General features: G+C 32.7%; 1 pseudogene; it reads right to left on the reverse strand.

Annotated features, from left to right (window-relative positions):
• Positions 1-2,127: 2,127 nt before the first annotated feature.
• The window catches only part of LOC133876168 (uncharacterized), a 13,686-nt pseudogene continuing 7,429 nt past the window's right edge, over positions 2,128-8,384 (reverse strand).

The following is an 8,384-nucleotide window of genomic DNA, read 5'->3' on the forward strand; positions in this document are numbered from 1 at the left end:
GTATTCATAAGAACCAACTAACCAAGCCATACAGTTATCATGAAAAAAAACATCACTTTAAAAATAATACTAAAAATCAAAAACACATTCTAAATAATACAAAATATACTATATAACAATTAAACTTAACTTTATTATCCATACTTCTCAAAACACAAAATAAAAACTTTAGTGCCCATATTAAATAGTAAATAGCAACATTCGATTTGATCACTTCAATTTTCAATTTAAACTAAACAACATTCTATTCCTTTCAATCAATACCTGCAATGATAAAAAAAAAAAAAAAAAAATCAAAACATAAGCACAGTGATCAATCAAAAAATGATACAAACTAAATATTAAGTAAAATAAAAATATGCTAAAAAAAAAGATACCATTACCTAAAAAAATACATCATTCGACAAAGTACATCCTCCAAGCCTTAATCTGCGTCATATGTGATGGAATTGGACATTATTTCTACCACAAAAAATTATTTAAAGAATTAATAAAATCAATGAATTATTGAAACAATTAACAAAATATGAAATTTATTTTGTTACCATTACCTGAGTCAAGCTTGTACCTCTCTTCATCTTCAACGTTAGACAAGTATGACTCATGTGCACTAATGGGAGAAGATCTCAACCAATTTTGAGTATATACAAGAGCCTCAACTGTTTTTGGAGCCAAAAAACTCCGATAAGGATCTATCACGCGACCCCCAGTGCTAAATGCTGACTTGGAAGCAACCGTGGTAATTGGAATTGCCAATACATCTCGCGCTGTCTCAGCGAGGACTAGAAACTTTGTCAAATTTACCTTCCACCATATTAAAATATCAAAGTTTTCACTAGGTGTCTCAACATCCTCCAAAAAATATTGTTCTATTTCTGTCTTATATTGCATCAAATTTCTAGATGCCCGAAATGAATAAAAATTCTGTAAAAAAGTAGTTCTAGACCTAGAACAACTAATGTTGTAACACTCCGCACTTCATCATTTGATAATATAGACCCACTTCCAACATTTTTAGAACCACATGTGTAGTGCTCATATAACCGACCCAATACCCACTTCAGTTAAGAGTCAGTTCTTTCCGCTTTCTCAGCCCCAAAAGTAAGCCGGAACCAATATTCCAAACCAACCATCTTGTAACATGGATCAAGCAAACTAGCCACAAATAACAACGGGTTAATCTTTTCAACATCTCCCCAATAATTATCATATTTCACTTTCATTCTGTTCGCCATGGTATTCAACAACGAATCACTACTTTCAGAATATTTTGTCAAACATGAATAAACAGATCAAAGTACATCGAAATATAAGTTGGAAGTTGAATGCAAGGAACTAGAGATTTGCATTGTGACATCATAAAATACTTGCAAGAACTTAATAAAGTGACGGATATTATACCAATCATCATCTGTCGGAGAACCCAACCCCTTTTTTCTGCACCATCCTAGTACAAATAGTTTAAAAAATGTCCATCTTCGTCTATCATAAGTTCAAATGCCCTTTGGTACTTCTCTGCCACCTCCAACATGGTATGAGTGGGGTTCCATCTAGTGAGAACATCAAGTGTCAAGGAAGCATTGCACTCAATGTTTTTTCTTTCTGCACAAGACTAAAAGAGGGCCAATCTTTGGGGGAAGACTTCACATACTTCACCATATTTTGGATCTTTATGATTGAATCGCCAACATTTTTCAAACCCTCATGCATAATTAGATTAAGAATATATGCAGAACACCTCAAATGAATAAACTCATGACGACAAACAACTTCCTTATTGGCCACAGTTCTTTTTTTAAACCAATCAATTGCAGTATCATTAGCACTTGCATTGTCAACTGATATTGTCAATATCCTATGAATACCCCATTCAACCAAACACTCTTCTAATTCTCTTACAATTTTTTGCCCCTTATGATCTGCCACTTGACGAAATGCTAATATCCTTTTGTGATATTTCCAATTAGTATCAATGAAATGTCTACTGATATACATATAATTCATATTTTGAATTAAAGTCCACGTGTTAGTGGTCAAGCAAACCCTTTGATCAATCGTAAAAAATGTGTTCTTCAATATGTTTTTATCCCTCATATACAGTTTGAGACAATCTTTCATCATTGTATATCAAGAAGGAACCTTAAATCGAGGCTCAAGAACCTTGAATAATTTCTGAAATCCCTTTCCCTCCACGGTCATAAAAGACATTTCATCAACAATAATCATTTCACAAAGTGCCTCCCTAATAACCTTCTCAGAATACTTGGCAATCATGAGGTTGTTACCACTACCGCCTTGCCCGGCCCCAAAAGTGAACTTAGATTGAGACCTATCCTATTTAGATTTTAGACTCTTGTACTTTTGGCATGAGTTCACATGATACAACATAGATGAGGTGCCATTGATTTTTAGGTGACATTTATAGGGAGTACCACAATAATTGCAATGTGCCACGGGATCATCATCAGGGGTACTTTTATCTCTAATGAAATGGTCCCAGGCTGTAGATTTGTTTGAAACATTTCTTTTTTTCCTAGGGAGTAATGGTCGTCCACCATGAACATGACCACCAACTGGCATAGATGCAGCAACAAATGTTTCTACATCCTCAATCTCTGTGGGAGTCACTAGAGCGTTCAGAGGAAAAGATAGATGACAAGAAGCACTACCCAATGAAGGTGTGCTTAGAGGTGAATCCATCTATAATTGATTAACAACTAAAAATTAATAGTATTCTTTATTATGGTGAACAAACCTGACACACTATTTTTTTTTTTTTTTTTATAAGTAAGAAAAATATCATTAAAAAATGTAAAGCGCAGTTAAGTACACAGGGAAACATGATGCACTAGAAAATCATTAAAATAAGCTATAAAATAAAAGCTAAATAAATAATAAAAAAAAATCATTAGATCAATATTGATTAACAATATTTATTGCTAGAACATGTCGTACTGCTTTAACACAAAGCCATGGGTTAACAATAAATTAAGAATATTTAAGCCTTTTAACACAATATCACAAGATGTACTGCTTTAAGCCTTCTAACACAAAGCCATGGTTAGTTCATAGTTAGTTCATGACCAAAAAAGAAAAAGAAAAAAGAAAAATTGAGATTGACAATTCGACACACTGCATGAGTGATTGACATTGGGTGGAAAGTAGAAATACTTTGAGAATTGAGACTTGCACGCATCCAGAGTCCAGTGATTGAGTTGATGCCCATGTCGAACAGCTCCAAAGACAATGGTGTGTCAGTCTAGTGTATGATGCTCATGTATTATTAAAAGAAAAGAAAAGTAAAATACAAGAAACATGGACGAGAAACAGTGGATTTTTAGAGTAAAACATTGATGCACTGACAAGTTTAGCGCAGACTTTTCAATATATAATCCATCTCTTTTCTATGGTCGCCTAATGATCAGGAGAACACGTCTTAGTCTAGGGCATGACATTGCTGCTATTGACATTGCTGCTGTTGACGTGTTCTCACCTTTTTTTTTTTCTTTTTTTTTAAAAGAAAAAAAAAAGACGAAAAAAGACATGTTCTCACATGGCCATGTGTTCTGAAGCCCTAGACTAAGACGTGTTCTCCTGAATCGTTTTTTCAAAGCTCAAGCCCTACGCCTAAGACGTGTCAGTCTTAAAAAGTGTGCATAGTTAAACTTTTAATTCAATACCAAATACACGTAAATAAGAAATAAGACATAAAACTTAAAAAATAAAAAAAAAATAAAAAAAAAAAAAGGAAGAAAAGAAAAAGAAGAAGAAGAAGAAGAAGAAGAAGAAATATAGCATAAAAGAAGAAAGGCTTATGTTAAGTTTACCTTCAAACTACGTCACGGCTCGGCAAGAGATTGAGAGAGAATGAGTTTCAGAGTTTGGCAACAGCAAGAGAGAATGGAAGAATGAAGAAGGCGTGTTTATGAAAGTTTTAGGTTAGGTTAGGTTTTTGAGTTTTTTCTAAGTGATGAATATATAGGATACGGCGAGGAAAGTTCTGATTCAATTCAATGAGAACTTCTAAACTAAGAAGGCATGTGTTTTACTTTTTGTAAATGAAAAACGGTGTCATTTTATTATATAATTTTATTTTATTTTTACGAAAATAAGATTGTCGGTTTGGTCGGTGTGAAAACCGACTTTCTGAAATCCATTTAGCCTACCAACCGAACCGATGTTGGTAGGCAAAATCTGTACCGCCTATTGGCCGCTAGTTGTCGGTGGCGGCTCAGCGTCGACGCGGTGACGAACGGTGGGTGGCAGGTGGCCGATCTGCACAGGATTACCAACGGCATGGGAAAGTCATTGCTGCCTGTGCCGCCAAACAAATAAGCTTTATTAATAAGACCGTGGATTAAATCTTACGGCAAATGGCAAGGAGAGCTACGGCTCCTATAAACCGTTAACCAAACTAAGGCTATCATGAGATGAGTGCAAGAAGAAAATAAATAAGATTCTGCATATAAAACTATGATTATATCATATCATTGCATTATGTGCTTTTAAATAAATCGGTAACCATTATATTATTGAAACAATTGACTCACACAATTATAGTATGAGATTGTAGAGTTATCAACGATCTTGTAAATGATATGCAAGAATGAAAGGAGAAAGATCAGGACAGTTAGGATCTTTGTACCGATACTGATACATGTAGATAAGGCTACCTATTGCCTCTTTTGCATGATAGACTATCTCATTTAGTCTATCTTTTGTGTGTTTCTTTTAATATGTCGTATTTTTTACAGTTTGGTTTATAATGTATTAACATTATGGTGACGTAGTACCAGTGTCGTATGTAGCACATATGTTACTACTTTAGTATGTATTTATTATTTAAGAACACATTGTTCATAGTTATTCATTTTGAGGTAATTCAGTCAACTCAATGTGTTATGTTTATTGACTCCTACGTCTTTAGAAAAAAAAAATCCATTGCGAGATTTTATCGTCTCTAATGTAGTAATGTCACGTGGCTTATTAGATATAACCACTTACGCCTTTTTGTGAAAGGCAGGGCGTTACAATATGGTATTAGAGAAGTTTGCTCTTAAGATCAATTAGAGTTTAATATTTTTATCATGACTTAGGTAAGTCACAGAGTACTATTACTCTAATGACTAACAGAATTGACCCTAGAAATTCAAAGATAATACAAGAGCTATAGGTAATAAGTGCTTTATAAATTTTATAAAAGACTTTATATGAATCGTATGAATTTTCATAAGATTGTTAACTATTGTTTACAGTTAGGATTTTTTAAGTATGATTATCTATGCTTTTATGAATATGAGCTTTTAATGTTATTACAATATTTATAAAATGATATATCTATATTATATGTGTTATGGCAGTGTGCTCTTCATAGAATATCCCATAGTATTACTTTAAATGATGTAAATAAAAAAATACCTTCTGTTTATATATATGTGACCTCTAAGTTTAGCATTGCGATTTTATGAATGGTAATATTCATTTGGTCTCTTTCAACTATTGGATAAGTGATAGAATATTGGATTATTATTTGAAAGGAATTAAAAAGGAGTTGAATAAATATTCTTTTATAAGATTTAACAGATCTAGACATTTTAGTGCATAAAGACTTCCACCCAGATGACAATCTCAGTATAAGATGAATGGAGAGTTTGAGGTGTGAAAATAAGAATGATTTCATGATTAGGATGATTTGATATCCAGTATTATTTTTTAGGATGCATATGATAAAAAGAGAAGACGTTGATTAAATAATTTGGTGATATTTGTAAAGTTAAGATCCATCATTTAGTGAATTATTGAGGTTTTCTAGTGCGCTAAGAACCTAAGTTAATTGATATAAAGAGATGGATATGTGATACACTTAGAACAATTATCTTAGAGAAATCCTTATTTTATGGATAGGCAATTTAGTTATTAGATTTGAGGATTGATTAACTACATAAGTTAAGATTGGATTGATGTTAAGAATCTAATTGTTTTACCTCTTGAGGATGATAGTACTTATGCAAGAATAAGAAAAAGATCATGGTACTATATAAAATTTTAAGGAAATAATAAGATCTTGAATAGAAAGAAACATGGAAAAAAAATATATTATTTCCTTACAGCATCTTTGATAAGATTGATTAAATGTGATCGATGAAACATATTGAGCTCACAAAGAGGACTACAATATTTTGTGGAATGGACTAATGATCATTCAAGCATTTGATTTTATATTGCTAAGACCAGATAAAGATAATTGTATATTACATACATGAGGAATGATTTGGTCAGTGGATTTTGAGGTTATTTACGCAATAGATTTGCTAGTTAAAGTTTGGAGACAGGAATTCTCTGACAACCAAGGGATTGATTACTTAAAGGAAATATTGATATTTGAAAAATTTTATGTTGAGGTGTAGATTGAAATCTATATCATAAAGTGAGTAGGGTTGATTCGTTTTAAATCCTAAGTCAGAAAAAGAAAAAGAAAGATGATAGGTTTCATGTTGTAATTTACACTTGATTGATTGTCTTGTCACTATTAATTGTTTGATGTATTCGAACCAGTTTTGTTGTAATCCACGATCCAGTTCACTGATGAACCCTAGCATAATGCGGCTTGGCCCTTCATCGAATTTTTTAGTGAGACTTGTATTCATTCTCTGGCATTTCTCCGGTTGCCACTGTCAACCTTTCTCGCACAATACTACCTTGCTCCAACCACCTACTTAGGTAGCCTTTAATTCATACTCTTTCCAAACTCAAGCTTCCAGAAGCTTACACCTTAAATTTGAGGGGGATGTTAGAATATATATTTCATATTACGTTAGTTTATTTTCTTATAAAAATATTTCTCATTTAGGTTTGACAGTACCACTTTATATTCCTCATTATTCTATTTCCCTGTAGGGTTTATTCCCTTCTTTAATTAGTTTAAGTTTACTTTAGATTTACTTGTTCATCACTCCGAGTCTCTTTATAAATTGAGAGCATTGCAATACAATTTAGGGTCTGTTTGGGTTTGCAATTTCAAAAAGTGCGATTTAAAATCACGATTTTAAAATGTGTGATTTTTAAAAACGCAGTTAAGCATTTGGCAAAATCGCAGTTTAGCATTTAAAATCACAAATTAGCCTTTACAATTCTGCATTTTTAAAAAAGTATCATCTTACCTGCGATTTGAAAAAGCAGATTTTCTACGTTTTCAAATCGCATTTTTTAAAAACACAGTTCCCAAATGATTTATGTTCTGCGATTTGGTTTAAAATCGCACTTATTGTCTACGAAATCGCAATCCCAAACGCATCCTTAATATAGTGAATAAAATACAATTCAATCAAGATGTAGCCCATATATCTCTTTCCGCTTCCGCGCGCTCTCTCTCTCTCTCTCTTTCTTCTCTTTCATATTATTTTATTTTATATTTTATATATATTTCTACAAACGAATGAAATATTTTGTGTTGAGCTACATATAATTCATTTTATGTGAATTTGTACAAAATGAAATTTACTTTATACTAAACATTATTTTTTAGGGAAAACTACATTTAAGCCCCCAAACTACCAGCTAGTTTTTAAGTAGCCCTTTAAACTACCAACCCTCGTACTATGGCACCATAAACTATCAAAGAGTGCCAAGAAGACCCATTTTGTTGAAATATTCCTATAATACCATTGTCATGTGTCATATATTCAGTTAAAAATAATAAAAGTTAAATTAAAAATTAAAAATATTAAAAAAAAAAAAAAAAAGTTAAAAAATTAGCCACCCCCAAATAGTAAAATGGGGGTGTCTGAAACCATCCCCAAGAGCATGAGCCACCCCTGTTTGGCCCGGGGGTGGTTCAGCCATCTCTAAAGGCCAAACTCTCAATCTTTTTTTTTTTTTTTCTTTTTTGCCTTTTTCTTTGACTTTGTGGGGTGGCCGAACCACCCCAGCTACCCCACAAGGGCCACGGGGGTGGTTTTGCCACCCCAGACCGGCATGGGGTGGCTTGAGTAACCCCTTATATATATTATTATTATTTTTTTAATTTTTAATTTAATTTTTTAATTTTTTTAATTTTTATTATTTTTAAATTGAATATATGACACGTGGTAAGGGTATTATAGGAATATTTCGATAAAATGTGTTGCCCAGATAATCAACCCTAGAGGGGGGTGAATAGGGTTGATGGCAAACTTTTCTTTTAATAAAAATTATACTGAATTAAGAATTTAGAACAATATAAAATGCAGTATAATGCAAACAATATAAATATTGGAACAATAATAAAGAGATAGAGAGAGATTCAAACTCAGCGATTTATCGTGGTTTGGTCCACCTGACCTACGTCCACTCCCCAAGCACACCACTTGAGATTTCAATCCACTAAACCAAACTCCTTGCAGGTG

Source organism: Alnus glutinosa, chromosome 8 (assembly GCF_958979055.1).
Source record: "Alnus glutinosa chromosome 8, dhAlnGlut1.1, whole genome shotgun sequence".
NCBI lineage: Eukaryota > Viridiplantae > Streptophyta > Magnoliopsida > Fagales > Betulaceae > Alnus > Alnus glutinosa.